Raw genomic sequence first — 24,257 nt, 5'->3', positions numbered from 1 at the left:
CAGCATGGTTAAAACCATCCTTATTATATAGATGAGGAAATTGAGCCAAGAGAATTTCAGTGACTTGTCCCAAGCACATGGTGGCTCATTTGTCAAATAGGAAATTATTTTTAAAATACCAAAATGTATGAGAAAAGCAGCTATTTAAGAAATTGTGTGATAAAATCTTTCATGAAGTCAGTAATCCTTTCATAATATACATCATGATTCTCTGACTTATTATGCAAGTCCAGATTTTACTTATTGGAGTTCTTAAAGCAGAGCTTGAAAAAACTTACACTATCTGTAGATTTAAATTTTTTGTCCTTTACCCAAAATTTATGAAGGATCTTCCCATAGGCTTACCACACATTATACTTCCTAATACAAATTATCCCTTTTTCCTTTTTTTTTTATTCAAGTATAATTAACCCACAGTGTAATATTAGTTTTAGGTATACAATATGATTCAACAATTCTGTACATTTCTCAGTGCTCATTGAGATAAGTGTACTCTTAGTTCCCTTTATTTGTTTCACCCATCCCTGCTATGTTCCCTCTGGCAACCACCAGTTTGTTCTCTGAATTATGTATCTGTTTTTTTTGTTTGTTCATTAGTTTTGTTTCTTAAATTCCACATGTAAGTGAAATCATATGGTACTTGTCTTTCTCTGACTGACATATTTCACTTAGTATTATACCCTCTAGGTCCATCCATGTTGTTGCATATGGCAAGATTTCCTTCTTTTTTAATGGCTGAATAATATTTCATCGTATATGTATATATATGTGTATATATATATATATAGACCACTTCTTTATCCATACATCAATTGATGGACACTTGGGCCATTTCCACAATTTGGCTAATGCAGATATGCTGCAATAAATATGAGGGTGTTTATAATTTTTGAATTACTGTTTTTGTATTTTTTGGGTAAATACCTAGTAGTGGAATTAATGGATCATATGGTAATCCTATTTTTAATTTTTTGAGGAACCTCCATACTGTTTTCCAGTGACTGCACCAGTTTGCATTCCCACCAACAGTGCATGAGGATTCTTTTTCTCTACATTCTTGGCAACGCTTGTTGTTTTTTCTGTTTTTGATTTTAGTCATTCTGACAGGTGTGAGGTGGTATCTCATTGTGGTTTTGATTTGTATTTCCCTCATGCCAAGTGATGTTTTTTATATGTATCACCAAGTTATTTGGTGAAATTTTTAAATGAATTCTCACAAATCATTTAAGATTTTGTTCCTTTGCAGTTAGCAGGTGTGAATAGGGAAATGGCCTTCATTTTGGTGATGGCTCGTAAAGGCTAGTACTTGTATGTGACTGCATAACACTTATTTGTTCTGTAAAGGTAGAACATTAGAGTTGGTCACTTAAGACTTGCTAATAAGAAGACCCTCCAAGATGGTGGAGGAGTAGGGGATCCTAGTTTCATCGGGTCCCTGGAAATCAGCTAGATATTTATCAAATCATTCTGAAAACCTGCAAAATCAACCAGAGATCTGAGAAAAGAATTGCTACAATTCTACAAATAAAAAAGCAACCACTTTTTGCAAGGTAGGAGGTAGGAGATGTGAATCTGAAGCAGTGCCCTGGAAGATAAACCTGGAGGGAAGGAGCCTCTGTAAGCTGGGTACCAGGAAGTGTCATAAGCAGCAGAGCACAAAATCGGAACTTTTAGAAGTTTACCTGAAAGGCACTCAGGAGGCGAAGCAGGCGGAATCCCAGGTGGGATAGCTTGGTCTCAGGATCCCCGGGGTCACAAAAAGAATGGGGGTGCCCGAGTGCAGCAGAGTTCCCAGGCATTGGAGTGGGGCAGCCAGTTGCAAACAGTGAGACCAGGCTCCAGCTTACTGCTTGGTGTTGTTCTCATAAACTGAGAACTGCCTGTCCATCTAACGCTCTCTGAGCAGGAGCCCAGCAAGAGGCAGAACTGCAGTGAGAACCCCTTCCCTACCCTGGGAGGAGTGGTGTGCATGCACGCCGCAAGAGTTCATAAAGTTTGGAGACTCGAATTGGGGTGGAGTGCCTGAGATAAAAATGCTCAGTCACAGGCTGTGTTAACACAGAGTGTGTATGGAAACTGAGGAGACAACAGTGGGGATTGACCACTTTTCTGTGAGGGTGCACCGAAGAGTGGGGGACACGAATTTTCAGCTCCTGGGCTAGAGATTGGGGCACAGCTATTTTTCACTCCCACCCCCCACCAGCTCTGGAGCCCACTTACACTGAGCCTGGCCCCCTGACAAGGGCGGTGCAGTTCCGCCGGGGCAAAGACACCTGAGAATCAGGTAACAGGTCCCTCCCCCAGAAGACCAACCAGCAGGAACTTCTGGCAAATACCAAGTTTGCCAATCATACAGAACTGTAAAACTCCAGCTCTTGGGGAAAGAAGTATATAGAAGTGGTTTTTTCTTATTATTCTTTAGCCCTTCAGTTTTATATTTTATTATCCTTTTCAGCTATTTTCTTATTTTATCAATTATTTTTAAAGTCTTTTTTAATTTTCATTTTTTCACTTATAATTTATATATATATTTTTCATTTTTGGCTTCCTTTCATTGTATTCAACTTTATTTTTGTATATATATATATAAGTTTTTCTTTCTGACCTATTTTGGGAGACCTATTCTAGTTTCTTCTAACACACAGACCAAAATACACCCAGGATCTAGCTTACTGTTCTGTTTGGTTCAACTTCTTGTCTGATTTTATTCCCATTCCCTCCCCCCCTCTTTTTTTTCTGTTTGGTTTCTGTTCTCTTCTGATTAGTGTAGTGTATATTTTTCTGGTATAGTTATTATCCTTTAGCCCTTCAGTTTTATATTTTATTATCCTTTTCAACTATTATCTTATCAATTATTTTTTAAGTCTTTTTAAATTTTCATTTTTACACTTATAGTTGTATATATATTTTTCATTTTTGACTTCATTTCATTGTATTCAACTACATTTTTTCTATATATATGAGGTTTTCTTTCTTGCCTATGTTGGGACCTAGTTTCTTCTAATAAACAGACCAAATACACTCAGGATCCAGTTTATTGTTCTGTTCTGTTCTACTTGTTTGATTTTATTCTCAGTTTTTTTCTTTTTCTTTTCTTTTTGGTTTTGGTTCTCTTCTGATTTGTGTATATTTTTCTGGTGTCATTGTTGCTATATTTGTATTTTCCCTCCCTTTCATCTATTCTTTTCTGGACATAATGACAAGATGGAAGAACTCACCCCCAAAAAGAGAGCAAGAGGCAGAAATCACAGCTAGGGATCTAATAAATATGGGTATAAGTAAGATGTTGGAACTAGAATTCAAAACAAGATTGTAAAGATAATAACTGGGCTTGAAAAAAGCATAGAAGACACTAGACGGGACGCCTGGGTGGCTCAGTTGGTTAAGCGGCTGCCTTCGGCCCGGGTCATGATCCCAGGGTCCTGGGATCGAGTCCCACATCAGGCTCCTTGCTCAGCAGGGAGCCTGCTTCTCCCTCTCTCTCCTTCTGCTTGTGCTCTCTCTGTCAAATAAATAAAATCTTAAAAAAAAAAAAAAAAAAAAGAAGACACTAGACAATCCCTTCGTGGAGAAATAAAAGAACTAAAATCTGGTCGAAATCAAAAAGGCTATTTCTGAGATGCAATAAAAAAATGGAGGCCCTAACTGCTAGGATATATGAGGCAGGAGAGAGAGTCAGTGATATAGAAGATAAAATGATGGAAAATAAGGAATCTGAGGAAAAGAGAGGTAAACGACTACTGGATCACGAGGGCAGAATTCGAGAGATAAGTGATACCATAAGATGAAACAACATTAGAATAATTGGAATCCCAGAAGAAGAAAGAGAGAGAGGGGCAAACTATAGCTGAGAACTTCTCTATTCTGGGGAAGGAAACAGGCATTCAAGTCCAGGAAGCACAGAAAAGCCCCCTCAAAATCAATAAAAATAGGCCAACATCTAGACATATAATAGTGAAGCTTGCAAATTTCAGAAATAAAGAGAAAATCCTGAAAGCAGCTTGGAACAAGAGGTCCTTAGCCTACAAGGGTAGAAACATAAGGCTGGCAGCAGACCTGGCCACAGAGCAGAAAGGACTGGCATGATATATTTAACATGCTAAATGGGAAATATATGCAGCCAAGAATACTTTATTCAGCAAGGCGGTCACTCAGAATGGAAGGAGAGATAAAGAGCCTCCAGGACAAACAGAAACTAAAAGAATTTGTGATCACTAAACCAGCCCTGCAAGAAATATTAAAGGGGCTCCTTTAAGTGAAGAGAGAGCTGAAAAGTAACAAAGACCAGAAAGGAACAGAGACAATATACAGAAACAGTGACTTTACAGGTAAGACAATGGCACTAAATTCATATTTTTCAATAATTACTCTGAATGTAAATGGACTAAATGTCCCAATCAAAAGACACAGGGTATCAGATTGGATAAAAAAAACAAGACCCATCGATATGCTGTCTGCAAGAGACTCATTTTAGACCCAAAGACACCTCCAGATTGAAAGTGAGGGGGTGAAAAACCATTTATCATGTTAATGGACATCAAAAGGAAACTGGGGTGGCAATCCCTATATCAGACCAATTAGATTTTATTTTATTTATTTATTTATTTTAAAGATTTTATTTATTTATTTGAGACAGAGAGAATGAGAGATAGAGAGCATGAGAGGGAGGAGGGTCAGAGGGAGAGGCAGACTCCCTGCCGAGCAGGGAACCTGATGCGGGACTCGATCCCGGGACTCCAGGATCATGATCTGAGCCGAAGGCAGTCGCTTAACCAACTGAGCCACCCAGGCGCCCCAGACCAATTAGATTTTAAACCAAAGACTGTAATAAGAGATGAAGAAGGACACTATATCATAATAAAGGGGTCTATCCAACAGGAAGATCTAACAACTGTAAATATTTATGCCCCTAACATGGGAACAGCTAATTATATAAACTAATTAATAAGAAAATTAAAGAAACACATTGGTAATAAAACAATAATAGTTAGGGACTTTATTTATTTTAAAGATTTTATTTATTTATTTGAGAGAGAGACAGAGACAGAGATCATGAGTGGGGGAGGGGCAGAGGGAGAATTAGACTCCTCTATGAGCAGGGAGCCCACTGCAGGGCTTGATCCCAGGACCCTGAGATCGTGACCTGAGCTGAAGGCAGATGCGTAACCAACTAAGCCATCCAGGCATCCTAGTTAGGGACTTTAACATCCCACTCAGAGCAAGGGACAGACCCATCTAAGCAGAAGATCAATAAGGAAACAATGGCTTTGACTGAAACTGGACCAGATGGACTTCACAGATATATTTAGGGCATTTCATCCTAAAGCAATAGACTACACATTTTTCTTGAGTGCACATGGAATATTCTCCAGAATAGATCACAAACTGGGTCACAAATCAGGTCTCAACCAGTACCAATAGACTGGGATTATTCCCTGCATAATCTCAGACCACAGTGCTTTAAAACTTGAACTCAATCACAGGAGAAAGTTTGGAAGGAACACAAATACGTAGAGGTTAAAGAGCATCCTTCTAAAGAATGAATGGATCAACCAGGAAACAATAGTTCAGAACCTTTGGGATGCAGCAAAGGTGGTCTAAGAGGGAAGTATATAGCAATACAAGCCTTTCTCAAGAAATAAGAAAAGTCTCAAATATACATACTAACCATATACCTAAAGGAGCTGGAGAAAGAACAGTAAGTAAAGCCCAAACCTAGCAGGAGAAGAGAATTAATAAAGATCAGAGCAGAAATCAATGAAATAGAAACCAAAAGAACAATAGAACAGATCAATGAAACTAGGAGCTGGTTATTTGAAAGGATTAAGAAGATTGATAAACCCCTGGCCAGACTTATCAAAAAGAAAAGAGAATAAATAAATAAATAATAAATGAAAGAGGAGAGATCACAACCAACACCGAAGAAATACAATTATAAGAACATATTATGAGCAATTATTTGCCAACAATTAGGCAATCTGGAAGAAATGAATGCATTCCTAGAAACATATAAACTACCAAAACTGAAACTGGAAGAAATAGAAAATTTGAACAGATCCATAACCAGCAAAGAAATTGAAGCAGTCATCAAAACTCCCAACAAACAAGAATCCAAGACCAGATGGCTTCCTAAGGGAATTCTACCAAACATTTAAAGAAGAATTAATACCCATTCTTCTGAAACTACTCCAAAAAATAGAAATGGAAGGAAAACTTCCATACTCATTCTATGAGGCCAGCATTACCTTGATCCCCAAACCAGACAAACACCTCACCAAAAAGAATTACAGACCAATATCCCTGATGAACATGGATGCAATAATTCTCACCAAGATACTAGTCAATAGGATCCAATAGTACATTAAAAGGATCATTCACCAAAGTCAAGTGGGATTTATTCCTGGTCTGCAAGGGGGGTTCAACATCCACAAATCAATCAGTGTGATACATCACATTAATAAAAGAAGGGACAAGAACCATATGATCCTCTCAATAGATGCAGAAAAAGCATTTGACAAAGTACAGTATCCTTTCTTGATTAAAACTCTTCACAGTGTAGGGATAGAGGGAACATACCTCAATATCATAAAAGCCATATACAAAAAGCCCACAGCGAATATCATTCTCAATGGGGAAAAACTGAGAGCTTTCCCCCTAAGGTCAGGAACATGGCAGGGGTGTTCTCTCTCACCACTGTTGACAACATACTACTAGAAGTCCTAGTAATCAGACAACAAAAAGAAATAAAAGGCATCCAAATCGGCAAAGAAGCCAAACTCTCACTCTTTGCAGATGACCTGATAGTCTATGTGGAAAACCCAAAAGAGTCCACCCCAGAATTGCTAGAACTCATACAGGAACTCAGCAAAGTGGCAGGATATAAAATCAATGCACCGAAATCAGTTGCATTCCTATACACTAACAATGAGACAGAAGAAAGAGAAATCACAGAGTCGATCCCATTTACAATTGCACCCAAAACTGTAAGATACCTAGGAATAAATCTAACTAAAGAGGCAAAGGATCTGTACTCAGAAATAGAACACTCATGAAAGAAATTGAGGAAGACACAAAGAAGTAGAAAAACATTCCATGTTCATGGACTGGAAGAATAAATATTGTTAAAATGTTTATACTACCCAGAGCAATCTACACATTCAATGCAATCCTTATGAAAATACCATCAACATTTTTCACAGAGCTGAAACAAATAATCCTAAAGTTTGTATGGAACCAGAAAAGACCCTGAATAGCTAAAGGAATGTTGAAAAAGAAAACCAAAGCTGGCGGCATCACAATTCTGGGCTTCAGGCTATATTACAAAGCTGTAATCATCAAGACAGTATGGTACTGGCACAAAAACAGACACATAGTTCAATGGAACAGAATAAGGAACCCAGAAATGGACCCTCAACTCTATGGTCAACTAATCTTTGACAAAGCAGAAAAGAATATCCAGTGGAAAAAAGACAGTCTCTTCAACAAATGGTGTTGGGAAAATTGGATAGCCACATATAGGAGAGTGAAACTGGACCATTTTCTTACAGCATACACAAAAATAGACTCAAAATGGATGAAAGACTTAAATGTGAGACAGGAATCCATCAAAATCCCAGGGGAGAACATAGGCAGGAACCTCTTTGACTTCGGCTGCAGCAGCTTCTTGCTAGACGTATCTCCAAAGGCAAGGGAAGCAAGGGCACAAATGAACTATTGGGACTTCATCAAGATAAAAAGCTTTTGCACAGCAAAGGAAACAGTCAACAAAACCAAAAGACAACCAACTGAATGGGAGAAGATATTTGCAAATATCTTATCAGATAAAGGATTAGTGTCCAAGATCTATGAAGAACTTATCAAACTCAACACCCAAAAAGTAAATAATCCAGTCAAGAAATGGGCAGAAGACATGAACAGATATTTCTGCAAAGAAGACATCCAAATGGCCAACAGACACATGAAAAATGCTCAACATCACTTGGCATCAGGGAAATATAGATCAAAACCACAACGAGCTACCACCTCACACCAGTCAGAATAGCTAAAATTAACAATTCAGGAAACAACAGATGTTGGTGAGGATGAGGAAAAAGGGGAACCCTCCTCCACTGTTGGTGGGAATGCAAACTGGTGCAGCCACTCTGGAAAACACTATGGTGGTTCCTCAAATAGTTATAAATAGAGTTACCTTATTACCCAGCAATTGCACTTCTAAGTATTTACCCAAAGAATACAAATGTAGTGATCCAAAGGGGCACCTGCACCCCAGTGTTTATAGCAGCAATGTCTGCCATAGCCAAAATATGGAAAGAGCTTAGATGTCCACTGACAGATGAATGAATAAAGAAGATGTGGTGTGTGTGTGTGTGTGTGTGTGTGTGTAATGGAATATTAGCCATCAAAAAAAAAACTTATTTGCAGCGACATGGATTAAACTAGAGGGTGTTATGCTAAGCAAAATAAGTTAGTCAGAGAAAGTCAGTTATCATATGATTTCACTCATATGTGGAATTTAAGAAACAAAACAGAGGATCATAGGGGAAGGGAGGGAAAAATAAAATAAGGTGACAATGGAGAGGGAGATAACATTAAGACTCTTAACTATAGGAAACAAACTGAGGATTCCTGGAGGTGAGGGCGGTGGGGGATGGGGTAACTTGGTGACAACATTAAGGAGGGCACATGATGTAATGAGGACTGGGTGTTATATGCAATTGATGCATCACCAAACTTTACCTCTGAAACTAATAATACTTTATATGTTAATTACTTGAATTTAAATAAAATAAAATTAAAAAAATTTGAAAAAAGACTTGCTAATCCCAAAGGCTGCTGACATATTGTTTATGAACAGAGAAAATATCATTATGAAGAAACTGCTTTTTTTTTTTAAAGATTTTATTTATTTATTTGAGAGAGAGAGTCAGAGAGAGAGAGCACAAGAGGGAGGAGCGGGAGAGGGAGAAGCAGACTCCCTGCTGAGCAGGGAGCCCGATGCGGGACTCGATCCAGGGACTCCAGGATCATGACCTGAGCCGAAGGCAGTTGCTTAACCAACTGAGCCACCCAGGCGCCCTAAAGATTTTATTTATTTATTTGACAGAGACACAGCGAGAGAGGGAACACAAGCAGGGGGAGTGGGAGGAGGAGAAGCAGGCTTCCCTCTGAGCTGGGAGCCTGATGCAGGGCTCGATCCCAGGACCCTGGGATCATGACCTGAGCCAAAGGCAGATGCCTAATGACTGAGCCATCCAGGTGCCCCGAAACTACTTTTTATGTTCTAACTGAAACCGATAGATGTTTTGCTTTAGTCAAGTACATTGATATAGCAGTCAACAGAGAATATTTTAAGTAAATTCACATTGAAGACTACGCCTTTCACAGTTTATATATATTTCCTGGCGTGTTTAAAAACTCTTATAAGCTGCAAACATTTATTGAGTCCACCTAGAAAATTAAAAGGGTGAAAATAACCTGAAGTAATTTTATTTGACTGGAAAGAAATTTAACTCTTTTAAAAAGTGTTACCATGCTTATTACTTTAGAGGGCTTTCAGTATAGTGTCTGGGTTCAGACTTTTCATGATCTACCAGTAGATGGGTTAAGGAAAGGGAAATTAGTACTTATTATATGCTATATAGTTTGCATTTATATGTAAGTATAGTTGCTAATTTATGTTCTTTAAGATTTTTGTCAATGTTTTTGAACATGTTTCTTGATGGTATACCGGTTCACCAATATCCCAGTTAGAAAAAAGTTTCTAGATCTTAGCAAACTTCAAGTCAAATTAAATTAAAAATATTAATAATTGATAGAATATTTACTGTGTTCAGAAACTATCCCATAAAGGAGAATTCTAGTGCAACAAAATTATTTGGACATACTCTTGATTTTCATTTTAAAGGGATTATCCTTATCAAAAACCAGTGCATTTCAAACTCAAAGAATTATTAAAATAACTGACCTTTTTGTTAATGCCCAGCCTTCTTGTATCTGTCACTTTGATCATGTATTACATATCAATACAAGTAAAAATTTTCATTAAATTGTATTATAGGTGTTTTTCTACAATAGCATCATATTGACTATCTCATCACATTCTTTTTTTTTCAAAGAGTGTTTATTTTGAAATAGCTACATGGTTTAAGTAATATTGTCTGTGATTATACTGGAAAACATTCCAAAAGAAGTTCATGATCTTTAAGTTCATAGTGCCAGATGAAGTTATCAGTGTAGTAACCCCATTAAAAAAATTCTCACTTTTACTCATTATTTATCTTAATGTTATATTCCTTTGCTTTCATGGTTCCACAGAAATTACTTCCCACCTCTGTATATAACTCAAAGTCAAAATTACATTTTAATTTTTGGAGTAATTGGTCATAGATACTATTATGTCACTCTGGCTTCTGTTCATTTATTCATAAATTTTTATTCTGCTCTTTTTATAGTTCCAGAGTGTTCTACACCAAACTTGATTTATCTTTAATCTATTTTTTTTTTTTCTCTTGGGCACAGGTAAATCACTAGGTCATTTTGCAGGGATGTTCAGTCTGGGATATATTTCAATCATTCGCTTTCGTTTTCTCTGTGTTATAACTTACACAGTTGCATCCCTCTGTAATAAATTCCTCCAATGGGTCAGAAATAATTTTTTTTTCTCAGCAATTACATTTTTATGATTGCAACTGTAGGCAACTGTAGTTTATCACTTTCAAGATCCAGATTTGGCAGTGCAGTGCAGAAAGTCTGTTTATGCAGAATCGCGATGAAAAGAATTTACATCTCTATGTTGTATACTCTCTGAAGGAGATACAAACTGCTAGATCATGCTACAGTCATTACATAACAGAACCGTCTATAATCTTATTTGCCGCAAAATATAATTTTCTATGTGTCAGATTCATGTTGAATGTGAACTAAAAGAATTGACTTACTCAAAATCTTTTTTTTATTATTATGTTATGTTAATCGCCATACATTACATCATTAGTTTTTGATGTAGTGTTCCATGATTCATTGTTTGCGTATAACACCTATTAAGATAAAAACATTAGCAAACTTCTTATAATGTGTTATCTCATATAAAGGTTTCTTGGGGGGCGCCTGGGTGGCTCAGTTGGTTAAGCGACTGCCTTCGGCTCAGGTCATGATCCTGGAGTCCCTGGATCGAGTCCCGCATCGGGCTCCCTGCTCGGCAGGGAGTCTGCTTCTTCCTCTGACCCTCCCGACCCTCCCCCCTCTCATGTGCTCTCTCTCTCAAATAAATAAATAAAATCTTAAAAAAAAAAAAAATGTTAAAGGTTTCTTGGAACAAAGGTTCAAATGTATTTTATGATGTATATATATATTCCATGTTTTCAAGAGGTAAATATAGAGTTAAATCAATAGTAATAAACATTATTTTTCTGGCTCTTACTCCTAACTCTTGTATGACCTCTTGGCCTTTTCTTGGCTTCTGCTTCCATAGTGTCTCCATCTATTTCTGGGAGTCCCTTGGGGATGGTTTTATATACTCAGTAATACTCATTCTGTCTAGTTTAAGAGTATCTGCCAGCTCTTTTTATCAGTCAGCATAAGCTAGGTTATGCTGTAATAAGACAAATCCCAAATCTCTGAGGCTTAATAAAAGTTCATTTCCTGCTCAAGCTACATGTAGCGTGTGAGTTAGCACGGGATCTCTACTTAGTACCAGCACCCAGGGACCCAGGCTCCATCTCAGTATTTACATCCACTGTTGTAACAGGAGAGAACATGATGAATCATGCAAAGTGTCCTAAAATGTCCACCCAGATGTGATATATGTCAGTTCCTCTATTGCTTTTGTCAAAGCAAGTAATGTGGTTAGTGTGGATACTGAATGTGTGATCCTGCCCTGTACTCAGGAGAATGGGAATACTGTGAAAAGCTCCAGTAACTATTATCTTCCCATTGCCTTCTTTTTAGGGCTTCCTTTTTTGGTGGGCAGCTGACTTATTGATACTCACGGAGTATCAGTTGGCAAGGAGCCTCTGAGGCAATCTAGCATGCAAGTTTTGCCTCTGGGGGTATATGGTGAATTGGTTTTATCACCATCCTCTTGTTAGGGGATTGACTACATACTGAGAGTTAAGCAGTTAGTACCTAAGGTTAAAGGTTCTATCAGGTGCTAAACTAAAGACACACAGAAAGAAGTAGAGACATGGATGGATAAGAGTCCTAGTGGAGAAGTTTTCAAGTTCAGATCCACAAACTCCTGCTGTTGAGGGACAGTAAGGTTACTTATTTACCAGAGTTTTAATGTGTCCTTCCAGTTTCCAAACCACATTCTGTCTCAGAATTATACTCTGGCCTCTATGGGGCCTCACTGTTCCCAGTTCCCTTGAGCACTGGCCACGTAGGCCTGATGCTTGTTTTCCTTATGTAATCTGGTTCCCTGGCCTCCTACCTTCCCTTCTAAAAGTTCTGAAAAGCTCAAAACAAGTGTCTAAAAGTTCGAAAGAACTTCCATTAGTAACAGCAATCCGGGGTTCCTGTAGTTGTCCTCATTACTTATGCTAGAGTGGAGATTTTCCTGCAAAGTCTTTTTTTTTTTTTTTTCCTTCTCATTTCCAGAATTTGGAGTTTCTGAGGTTTGACTCACTTGTGCTTCCAAAACTATCTGTCATGTTTTCCCATTTTCTCTAACTTTGTCTTGATGATCCACTGCCAGTGATGCCCATCATGAGGCCAGGGATGACATGTCAAGGTAGCCATGTCCCAATGCCTCCAAAGCTGCCAGTTCTCAAGGTGGCAGAATGGCACTGGGCTCCTACAAAAGAGGGGATAACGCCTTTCTTCCCAACAGTGCTGTCACGTGGGCTGCAATGAAGTAATGCTTACACCTAGAGTCACACAGAATTCCCCTTTCAGCTCCTTCTCCAGTCTCCTTCCTTTCCTTGTTAGAGTAAAACCCAGTACAAGTGTCTGGATGGTGAATTCTTACTCCTCTAAGCACCATGTTTTTCTTTCTTTCCTGGCTCTTACGCAGAACCTCTCTGCCATACCCTACTCTCAACAGAATTTCTTTCTCTCCTTCAGCCAAGGGGAAAGAAAGCAAAAAAGCAATTAGATATTTAGATGTCCAAAGGGTTCATTTCTCACTGTTCTACAGACAGATCTGATTGACTTTCAGGTAGCTAGGAGAAGACATGCTTTGGCTTCTTAGCCTCCTAGAATATAATTTCCTTTGTTTCTTTCAGAAAAGAATTCAAGTTTCATTTGTGGTGGTTTTCTGTCATTTCATAGGTCATTTTGAATAAGCATGATGCCATTTACTTAGGTTTCCTTGACTTTATCACCAAGCTTCTTTTCAGTAGCCTTGCTGATTATTCTATCAATAGAATTTATGTCAGAATTAATCTTGAAGGTTCCAGGGAAATCTGAAAGATGGGTCTGCACACATATAGTGTTTTTGTAGATACTTTATATGCAAATATTAGAGTTTTGACTATAATCTCAACAAGTAACCTTAAAGGTTTGTAAATAAATGTCTTATTTAAACACAGGTTCAAGGCTTAATAAGTATAAAGATGTTATTTTTATGGTAGGATGAATAAGTAAACTTAATTCTGCCTTAATAATGTTTTAAAGTTAAAGGTGATTCAGTAATAGTTGAATTTATTCTAATAAATTTAATTCTTTAATTTCTGCATTCATTTACTGCCAGAAAACTCCCATGGGAAAGTTGTGACTCTGTAGTTTCCTTGAGAAACAAATAATTGAGAAAAAGGAAGCCACTTTTTAAATTAAAATAAGCATAAGAAAAACTAATAGCTAATTGATTAAAATAGCATGAGTCCAGCAGGATTGTGCATGGCTGAGCATATAAGGGATGCTCCCATCAGCAGAATTTGGTAGCTTTGAGATTAGCTGTGAGCAGATGTCAGTCTCTGCATATTTTCACTCTTCTCACTTGCTTCCTAGACCTTTTATTCTATCAGACTCTGATTTTCATTCTACTCCAACATTGCTGCCATGTTGTTCTTGTTTCTCTTACCACCCCCAATCCATTCCACTTCTGTTAATACTTTATCTTTTGATCACAGCTTATCTTTTCCTCCACAAATTCAGACTGATCCCACAGATATCCACCTCTAACTTAGCTGTGGAATAGGTCTTTTTCTTATAAACTGATTCCATAAGCAGCCAGGTGGTATAGACTGATAAGCCCAGATCTATTTGCCTTTTTAGTGGAACATACTAGATTGATGGGAGCGATTGTGGTTCAGCTGGCTGAAGGGATAGGAGTCCATATCTCCTCAGATGTCATCATTTTCACTGCTTGAAGTGTGATTCTACCCTTCACAGAAGTTCCTGGACTATTTCAGAACACCCAGCTTGTCTCAGGAAATACTGCCACAGCTTGACAGTCCAGGAGTCTAGACTAGTAATTGGCAAACTTTTTCTGTATAGGTCCAGATAGTAAATAGTTTCAGCTTTGACAGCCGTAGGGTCTCTGTTGCAACTCCTCTGCTGTTTGAGTTTGAAAGCAGCCATAGGCAATATGTAAACAAATGGATGTTTACAATAAAACATGGCTGTGTTCCAGTAAAACTTAGAAAACAAACAAGTGGCCAGATTTGGCCCTGGGGACTTAAGTTGCAGGCCCCTCCTCTAGACTGACAATTTTCTCATGGAGATAATCTGTACTTACTGATTAAAGAAGGGTAAGAAATGGGCAGTATCCCATACACAGTTGGGAGCTCCCAGTGAGGAAATTTTGATGGGGGTGATTTGTGGCCAAGCCCTGTACTTGGGGGAAGAGTGCTAACTAGGCAATTCAGAAAATTTCTGTTGCTAGTGAGATCCTGTTAGTCCAGTGGTTTTCAACCCTGGCTGCACATTAAAATCCCCTGGGGAGCTTTTAAAAATCCTGATGCCCAGGCCACACAGGAAACCAATTAAATTAGAATCTTTGGGAGTAGGACCAAGCAGTAATTTTAAAAACTCCCGGGAGATTACAATGTGAGAAATGCTGTGCTGGCCTTAATATCAGCCAGTAGTGAACCTGGTTCTGCGTCTTGGCCCAAGGCTTGCCCTAGTATAGTGCCCCTTCTGTCTTTTATTAATGGGTTCAGTAGTGCTCACCTGGAATAAATTTGTAAGGAATTCCTGGGGGTAATCTACTGCATCAACTCGGTAACATGCTCAGTTATTCCTCCTAGGTCCCATTAAGATTGTTAGTAGCAGCTCTAGGAAAACTACTAGACTTGAGAGGTCTTGGATCCATGTTCTGCAGTTCTCCCTTACTCAGCAGTCCACTATTAGATAGCATTATGGATCCACATATGGACTAGGTTATGGTGGACTCTTTTAAGTTTTTTGAGTATCCATGGCATCCTAGTTTTGGTGGACTATATTTGGGGTGAAATTGCCATGAGGAAAGAGATTCATAATGCACAAGTCTGAAATTGTGGTGTGGTGTCACATTACATGAAAAAGTGTGTATTTATAGTCACCTGCACCATTGCTTCTCAACTTTAGTTATACAAGGGCATCCCTTAAGGAACTTACAAACATCCTGATACCCAGGCCACAGCTAAGGCCAATTAAATCAGAATCCTGAGTAGGACTCTGTTAACAGTATTTTTAAAAAGTCCCCCAGGTGATTGTATTGTATAGCCACTGGTGTAGGACCTTGCTGCCACCTCAGTGCTGTCTATGGACTTGCTGCGTCCGGTTCACTTAGGAACTCCTAAAAAATGCAGACCCTTACACCCTGCCTCCTGAGTCAGAATCTATGGTGTAATAAGATCCAGTGTTGCAGTAAAGTTTGAGAAGGAGGTGTTGGAGACTGTAAATTTTAACTTTTAAATTGCAACATTATGTTGCTAGAGTTGAAAACCACTGCCTTATACCCTTATCTGTCTGCTGCTACAGAGTAAGCAGGAATTTCTCAGCTCTGATACTCATTTGTTGCTCTGCTCTGAAGAGGCTGCCCAGGGGTGATTGTCCTGTTGTGAGGGACCTGTCCACTTTTTTCTGAAGAGGACCTGCCTCTCCCACACTCTGACTAAGCCCATGGTTACTAGGAACCATGACCTGAGAAATGAGAAGATTTTCAAGAGTTAGTGCTTCTCCTTCAGGACGTTTGGAACCAGGACATAGTTTGTTATAATCTAGAAATAATTTTTACCTCTGGAAAAGTTACTTAACTCTGATATAGCTGAATTTGGATATATATAGTATTATAGTACTGAGTGCTCTACAAACTAAGGCTTAACAAATGTGCTTTGTGATTTTCAGATGAGTCCTTTCTTTAAACAATTTTTTTTTAAATTTATTTAAAATCTCTACATCCAACATGGGACTCGAACTCATGACTCTGAAATCAAAAGTCACATGTTCCTCTGACTAAGCCAGCCAGCCACCCCTGAGTTTTTTCTTTTAGGAAACAATTTGCATTCTCAACCCTGATAAAGCAAAATACTGTGTTTCTTCAATTTAGACACATTTTCCACCTCATTTTTTTTTTTTTAAGATTTTATTTATTTATTTGAGACAGAGAGAATGAGAGACAGAGAGCATGAGAGGGAGGAGGGTCAGAGGGAGAAGCAGACTCCCTGCCGAGCAGGGAGCCCGATGCGGGACTCGATCCCGGGACTCCAGGATCATGACCTGAGCCGAAGGCAGTTGCTTAACCAACTGAGCCACCCAGGCGCCCCTTTCTACCTCATTTAAAAAAAAATTTTATTGTTATGTTAATCACCATACATTACATCATTAGTTTTAGATGTAGTGTTCCATGATTCATTCTTTGTGCATAACACCCAGTGCTCCATGCAGAACGTGCCCTCCTCAATACCCATCACCAGGCTAACCCATCCTCCCACCCCCCTCCCCTCTAGAACCCTCAGTTTGTTTTTCAGAGTCCATTGTCTCTCATGGTTCGTCTACCCCTCCGATTTCCCCCCCTTCATTCTTCCCCTCCTGCTACCTTCTTTTTTTTTTTTTCTTAACATATATTGCATTATTTGTTTCAGAGGTACAGATCTGAGATTCAACAGTCTTGCACAATTCACAGCGCTTACCAGAGCACATACCCTCCCCAGTGTCTATCACCCAGTCACCCCATCCCTCCCACCCCACCCCCCACTCCAGCAACCCTCAGTTTGTTTCCTGAGATTAAGAATTTCTCGTATCAGTGAGATTATATGATACATGTCTTTCTCTTTTTGACTTATTTCGCTCAGCATAACCGTCCAGTTCCATCCACGTCATTGCAAATTCTACCTCACATTTTTAACATTCTGAAATTAGGGTATATTTTATGACAGAGATGAACATTTAATGTAGTTTTCCTTTTTGATGCTTGTAAGGATTAACAAATTTACTCACAGTCTCTTTTGGTAAATATTCAGTCTTTTTAGATAAAATGATCAGAAATGGTGGGTGGGTGGGGGTGTTGCTTATGTGACCTCATGGGAGTGGGAGATGGACTTAGTACCTATTGCTGCAGAGTGGCTGGTCTGGGTTACCTTATGGACTGGTGATCTTTGAGGGATGGCTGGACTCATGCATAGTTATCTTGTGGGCACCTCTGTGTATTTCCTTTGTAGTCTATAGCTGATGGAATTTCTGGACTACTCTCTCATCTTGGTTAGGATCCATAGTTCTCTCAAGATGCTTGGCCCTTGATGGTGCTTCAGACCCTTAAATCCCAGCTACATCCTCTGTCAGGTGTTTGGCGTTATCCGTCTACTTCTCAGCCTGTTCTGCAGGATTACCTTGCTTCTCACCATGGTGGGCTCAGGGCAGGCCCACCAGTCTTTAGCACAGCCACATTTTGATTGCCCTTTATGGTATCTAGGATGGTATGGGGCTTATCCATGCCTCATGGGAGTCAAGAGTGGCTTAGGAAAGCTAAGCTGCTCTTCCTTCTACTAATAATTACACTGTGATGCCAAGATGATACTTTGGCCACCCCAGAGTTTGTGCAGGGAAACTCATAAAGCAGTTTTCTCCCAGAGTTCTAAAGATAAATGGAACCAACTCTGTTTTCAGTATTTTTCCTCAATCATGCTAACACAGCTCCCCAGTCTGAGTGAACCTCAGACAGGAGAAATAAGGACATGTATCTTACTTGTCTTTCTTTTCTGTTAATGGCTTCCACAACTATTTTTTTTTTAAGACCTCGAGAGAATCAACTTTGAAACTCAAAGCTGATCAATGGTGGAATTGCTGGATTATATGGTAGTTATATTTTTAATTTTTTGAGGAACCTCCATATTGTTTTCCATAGTGGCTGCACCATTTATATTTCCACCAGCAGTGCCCAAGAGTTCCCTTTTTCACATCCTCACCAACACTTACTATTTCCTGTCTTTTTGATAATAGCCATTCTAACAGGTGTGAGGTGACACCTCATTATGGTTTTGATTTGTGTTACTCTGATGATTAGTAATATAGAACACCTTTTCATGTAGCTGTTGGTCATCTGTGTGTCTTTTTTGGAAAAATGTCTGTTTAGGTCCTCTGCCCTTTATAATTGATTTTTTTTTTCTCTTGAGTTGTAGGAGTTATTTATTTATTTTGGGTATTAACCCCTTATCAGATATATGATTTGCAAATATTTTCTCCCATTTGGTAGGTTGTCTTTTCATTTTGTTGATGGTTTCTTTTGCTGTGCATAATCAGTTTTAAACTGAGCATTAACGTTTAAATCAGTTATGGGCTGTAGTCAAACCACATTTGTGTTACTTTAGAATTTTGACCATAGAGCTCTACAAATCTAATCTTTATGGTCTTTCCTATTGTTTGTTGTCTCTTATTCATACATGATTAGCAGGTATATTTCCCCTGGATATCTTCAATAACAAGGAGTTTTGTGTTAGAAGAGACAAGGAGTAAATCTGATGGTCTAGGGTAGATGGGACAAAAGGAATCTGGCAACAGATAGTGGGAGTAAAATGCAACAAAGTTTTATAAGATTGTGTTGGCAAAGCATATGGCATAGTTTATTCAACTTTATGGTGATAGGGTTATAAATGCTTATTAAACAAAGCTGAGACACAGAATTAGGGGTCAAACCCAAACCTCACCATCAGGCCTTAGAAGAAACTGACCCTGAAGTGGAATGCTGGACTGGATGGACCATGTCACATGACTAAACTGCATGTGAAGTCAACCCATTCTTTATTTAGGGCGAGGTTTGGCTTGATTGGATTTTTCACTTATTTTGTTTCCTTTAAGCAGTCAGTGGTTATTGATGGAAAATTGTCTTTTTCCTTTTCCTTGCTTAGCATTTCTTTGAATCAGTACTTCACTATAAACTATTGGTTATTAATTCATCAGAAGGATTAATGCTTGATTTAGGTATAAATAGCAACATGAATATAATTTCTCCTTAGTTTGCTTAATTCAGTATCTTGATAGTTTTTCACCATGATTTTGGAAACATTTGTTTGTAGAGAAGGATACTGTATGATTTACAGTACATTTTTTACTAAAGCCTAAATTTGTCTTTGAATTGTTGCTCTGTATAAAACAAGTATCTTTTCTAAATAATAGTCACATTCAAAGTGGCAAACGCCACATATCCTATGATTACTAGGTTAATGGTTGGGTTTCCTAAAAGTACTACTTCTACAGGTTGGGGTGCCCAAAGCTTAGTCCTGCAACTTCTCTAGCTATATTTTGTTTTTGAGAGCTATCATCTAGTCTTATGATTTAAAAAAATACTGTTCTCAAACATCTTTGAAGTTTTAGTAATACCAGTAAACCATTTATATTTGAATAATTACAATGAAAATGTAAGCTATAAGAAACATACTTCCAGCCCTTATCTTTCTCAACTTCAGAATTGTATACTAGTTTCCAACTTAGCAACTCTAATAGGCAATCTTAACATGCCCAAAGTTCAGCTCTTGATTCTTCTTCCTTCTCATGTGTCCTTAAGTAAATATTACCTGCATGTACCGCTATTCAGGCCATATACCATGGAGTCATCCTTGATCCTCTGTTTCTTTCGTAACCCATATCCAATCTATTAGTAAACCTTGTTGACTCACCACAATTACCAGAATTCTGCCACTTCTCAACAAGTCCAGCAATGCTCCCTGGAACAAGCCAATGTGGTCTCCACTTGGGCTACTGTAATAGCCTCCTAACTGTTTTTCCTTCTTCCATTTCTCATCCATCTTCCTTGGTCTGTGTCTAATCCCCAGTCTATTCTCTAGAGCAGACAGAATGGTCCTTTTAAATTTTAGGTCAGATCTTGTTCCTTTCCTGTTCTAAAATCTTGAATAGCTCCCAATCACAAGAATAGAATTTAGAGTGTTGATGGTTATCTATAAGGCCTGTACAATTTGGTGCCTCAGTGCCAGCCTGACCTCATCTCTGATGCTCTTACCTCACTCAGCTGTAGGTCCTCTGGCCTTTCTGCTGCTCCTGGAACACAGTAATCAAGCTTCTGTTTTGGAGCCTTTGTACTTGCTGTTTCCTATTTGGAATATGTTCTTCCAGATAGTCAAATGTCTTACTCTTCTACTTCCTTGGAGTCCTTTTTACCCGATCAGGGAGGCCTTCTCTGATACCACATCTAACTAGCCCTTCCTTATCACATATCTGTTCTCTTACCCTTCTTCACTTTCTTCATAGCACATATCAAATATACTCACTATTATGTTACACAATTATGTATGTATTTATTTATTCTCTTTTCTCTTCTCAGTAGGATGAGGCTCACTGACATATCCTCCTGGTTCAGTGCAGGTGCACCAACAATATTTGTTGAGTAAATGAAATGTGGAGTCCAGATTTGTTTTGTTTTGTTTTTGGATGGCAAGTAGTTGAGTAAAACAGGAAGAAACTAGTATTTGATGTTAGTGTTCGCGTGTGGTCTCTTCCTGGTTGTGTTTAAGTTCATATTTTTTCCAGGAATAAGTATACTTCCAGGATTAGAACATTTAGCTACAGCTGTTTGTGTTTGATGTGTAAATCTCTTTGCTTTGTTATGCCATCTGCATGGCCAGAGGGCTGGTAGAATTGGAGAGGGATTGACATGTTTTTGTTATCATCGCTCAATAGCTCCAAGTAATAGCGTGGCTATCAGTATTGTTAATCTAACAAACAAAACCCTAAATTGTATTTTAAAAGATGATGGTTGCTTCATGCTTTTTGTGTCACTAATGGTGATGATTGTTATAGGCTGAATTGTATCCCTCTCAAATTCATACATTGAAGTCCTAGTCCTTAGTACCTCAGGTTGTGACTGTATTTGGAGATAGGGCCTTTAAAGAGCTAATTAAATTAAAATGAGGTCTTTAGGTGGGCCCTAATCCAGTATGACTGGTGTCCTTGCAAAAGGAGATTAGGACATAGAGAGATACCAGGGATGCCTGCACACAGAGAAAACCATGGCATAGTGAGAAGGTAATGAAAAGAGTGCAGGCCAATGAGAGAGGCCTTAGAAGAAACTGACCCTGTTGACACCTTGATCTTGGACTTTCAGCCTCCAGAACTATGAGAAAATAAGTTTTGTTGTGTAAGCCACCCACTCTATAGTACTTTGTATGACAGACTTGGCGAACTAATAAAAGGATTAAAAAGTGAAAATCAGTGGGGTGCCTGGGTGGCATGGTCGGTTGAGGGACCAACTCTTGGTTTTGGCTCAGGTCGTGATCTCAGGGTCATGTTCCCAGGATCGTGAGATGGAGCCCCCGGAGTCTGCTTAAGACTTTCTCTCCCTCTCCCTCTGTGGTTGTGTGTGTGCACTCTCTCTCTCAAATAAATGAATAAATCTTTAAAAAAAAAAGTCATAAAAAAAGTGAAAGTCAGTAATAAAAATCACGTGCCTGTTCTTTTTACTTATAGTTTGAAAATGAACTATGTAAACTGTCTTTTTTCTTCTTTTTGGCCAGAAAAGAAAAGAATATAAGTATATACTTGATTCTAGATCACTTTGAACTGATCAGACTTCAAATAAAGTATAGGAATGGAGACTTGCTTTTCTATGATAGTAGACATGGGAAATGACAAAATATCCTGCATTAAGGAATTCCTTTTTCTGGAAACTACCATGTGCTATCACTGAAATTAAATTTTAATTTTGGCTTAACTATCAACTCTCTTTGTAACTGAGCAAATCATTCAACATAATGGCTCTTGGCTTAAGGTCTCTAAAATCTAGAGTTTCATTCATCTTTTCATTAACTAAACCACTACTTATTTATTATTGACAGTATGCTAGCTCTGGGGTTTTGGAATGAGTCAGTCATGGTCTCTGCTCTTATCAAGTTCATGGTAAAGCTGGGGAGGTGGTATGTATAACATTACAAAATGTTATAATGAGTGGTGTGAGAGGTACAAATAAGGGGCTGTGAGTGATGGGGTGGGTTGGGGGAATGTTCCAGGCTGAGGATGCCAAACATTTCTTGTTCTGGGCCTAATAAGTAGTTTGTGGGCAAACTCCACAAATGGAAGATGGGAGTGAAATTTAGTCAGAAGTAAGATCATAAATTGCCTTATAAACCATGCTTTAGCCTTTATCCAGGCCATGCTTTAGACTTTATCTTATGGGCAGCTGGGAGCCATTGGAGGGTTTTAAGCTGGTGCAAGTATTTCAGATTTGCACTGTAGAAAGATGGCTCTATGGAAATGTGGGATGCGTGTGGAGACAGTGATGAAGGCCAGAATCGATGCATATACTTTTTGTAATGACAGAGTGAAGGATAGGACTGAAATTGAGGCTCTGCTTCTGTGTCATGAGGATAGCATGGAAGGAGTGTAGGCTAGGGCAGTTATCCAGAGAGCAGCTATGAGAAGCAGTGACCCTGGGCTGAAGAGGAGATGAGAGAAACTAAAGCTTTTAAAGAGACATTTTATTTATTTTTATTTTTTATTTTTTTAAAGATTTTTAATTTTTTATTTGACAGAGTACAAGCAGGGGGGAGTGTCAGACAGAGGTAGAGGGAGAGGGAGAAGCAAGCTCCCCGCTGAGCAGGGAGCCTGATGTGGGGCTCGATCCCAGGACCCCAAGACCATGACCCGAGCCAAAGGCAGATGCCTAACTGTCTGAGCCACCCAGGTGCCCCTAAAGAGACATTTTAAAGTACCCAGAGAGGAGGATAAGAGAGAGGGAGTAGCCCAGATGGCCTCTGAATTTCTGCCTCAGTTTAGAGGTGTCAGTCCCTGAGGTAAGATATACAAATGGAGGAGGACTGTTTTTACCCCACAGTCTGCCGAACTTGATTATCTGCTACTCAGACAAAAATAATGTCAATCTCCGCCCCTTTGCACATGGTTCTCTTCACTTGGCTCTCTTTCCCTGCTATCTGTTCTAGTAGAAAACTGTTCTTAAAGACTCTTCTTGGAAGCCCTACTTAATGCTTGTGAATGTTTGCCATCTCTATAGCACTTTCTTTGTATTTCTAAGTCTAAGCAGTTATCATTCTGCTTTTTATTTTTTTAAAATTTTTAATTAACATATAATGTATTATTTGTTTCAGGGGTACAGGTCTGTGATTCATCAGTCTTACACAATTCACAGCGCTCACCATAGTGCATACCCTTCCCAATGTCCATCACCCAGCCAGTCTGCTTTTTATATTGCAGTTAGTTGTGTATCTCTCATCACCATACTGGAGCTTACTCATCTTTATTTTCTAAATGTCCAGGGTATTGTTTTGAACATAACATGTGCTCAATAAGTTTATTGGCCTAAGATGATCTAAAAGAAGATTGTAGTTGGTTTAAGGTGAGTGTTAAATGTCAATTGAGTGGTATACATTTGCTGGATTCAATACTTTAGTCTTCCACAGTACTTTTGTTAACACAACGAAGGTTGTTTTTGGTAGGAAGTAAATAACAGTTGAAATTATCAATACCTTGAAGAGGGGACCTCCCCTTCCCAAGAGTAGATGAATATCTTTTACTTTAAAAGATCGCTGGTTTTACTGTAGACAGCTGTCTATAGACAGTTTTATTTTTCTACCTTTACTTTCTTTCAGAAATCTGAAGTTTTTAGCTAGTTAATATGACTTAAATGTCTTACATTTTATTTCACACATTAAAAATTAACTCAAGGAAGCAAAAGTAGCCCTGAAGTTTCCTGTGAGCTATTGGAGAAGGTTAAAATTCAGTGTTTTAGCTAATCAACAAGAGAAGAGATGGCATTAACATGGCCTTTTTATACTACACTGATAGTAGAATTAAAAGAATAGATTGGGAAAGAACATGATTATAGAATATAAATGTAATAACCCAACTTGGCGTTTAGAGAAGACTTTCTACAAAGC

General features: G+C 38.6%; 1 protein-coding gene across 1 annotated transcript in view; it reads left to right on the top strand.

The window, feature by feature from the left end:
- LOC118017833 (catenin alpha-3-like) overlaps positions 1 to 24,257 on the top strand; it is a 1,833,615-nt gene that overhangs the window by 96,191 nt on the left and 1,713,167 nt on the right. The window lies entirely within an intron of this gene.

This window comes from Mirounga leonina, unplaced genomic scaffold, assembly GCF_011800145.1.
Source record: "Mirounga leonina isolate KUSES-001 unplaced genomic scaffold, KU_Mleo_1.0 Mir_106, whole genome shotgun sequence".
NCBI classification, from domain to species: domain Eukaryota; kingdom Metazoa; phylum Chordata; class Mammalia; order Carnivora; family Phocidae; genus Mirounga; species Mirounga leonina.
Note: the sequence above shows the minus strand (reverse complement) of the source record. Positions and strands in the feature narration are given on the sequence as shown.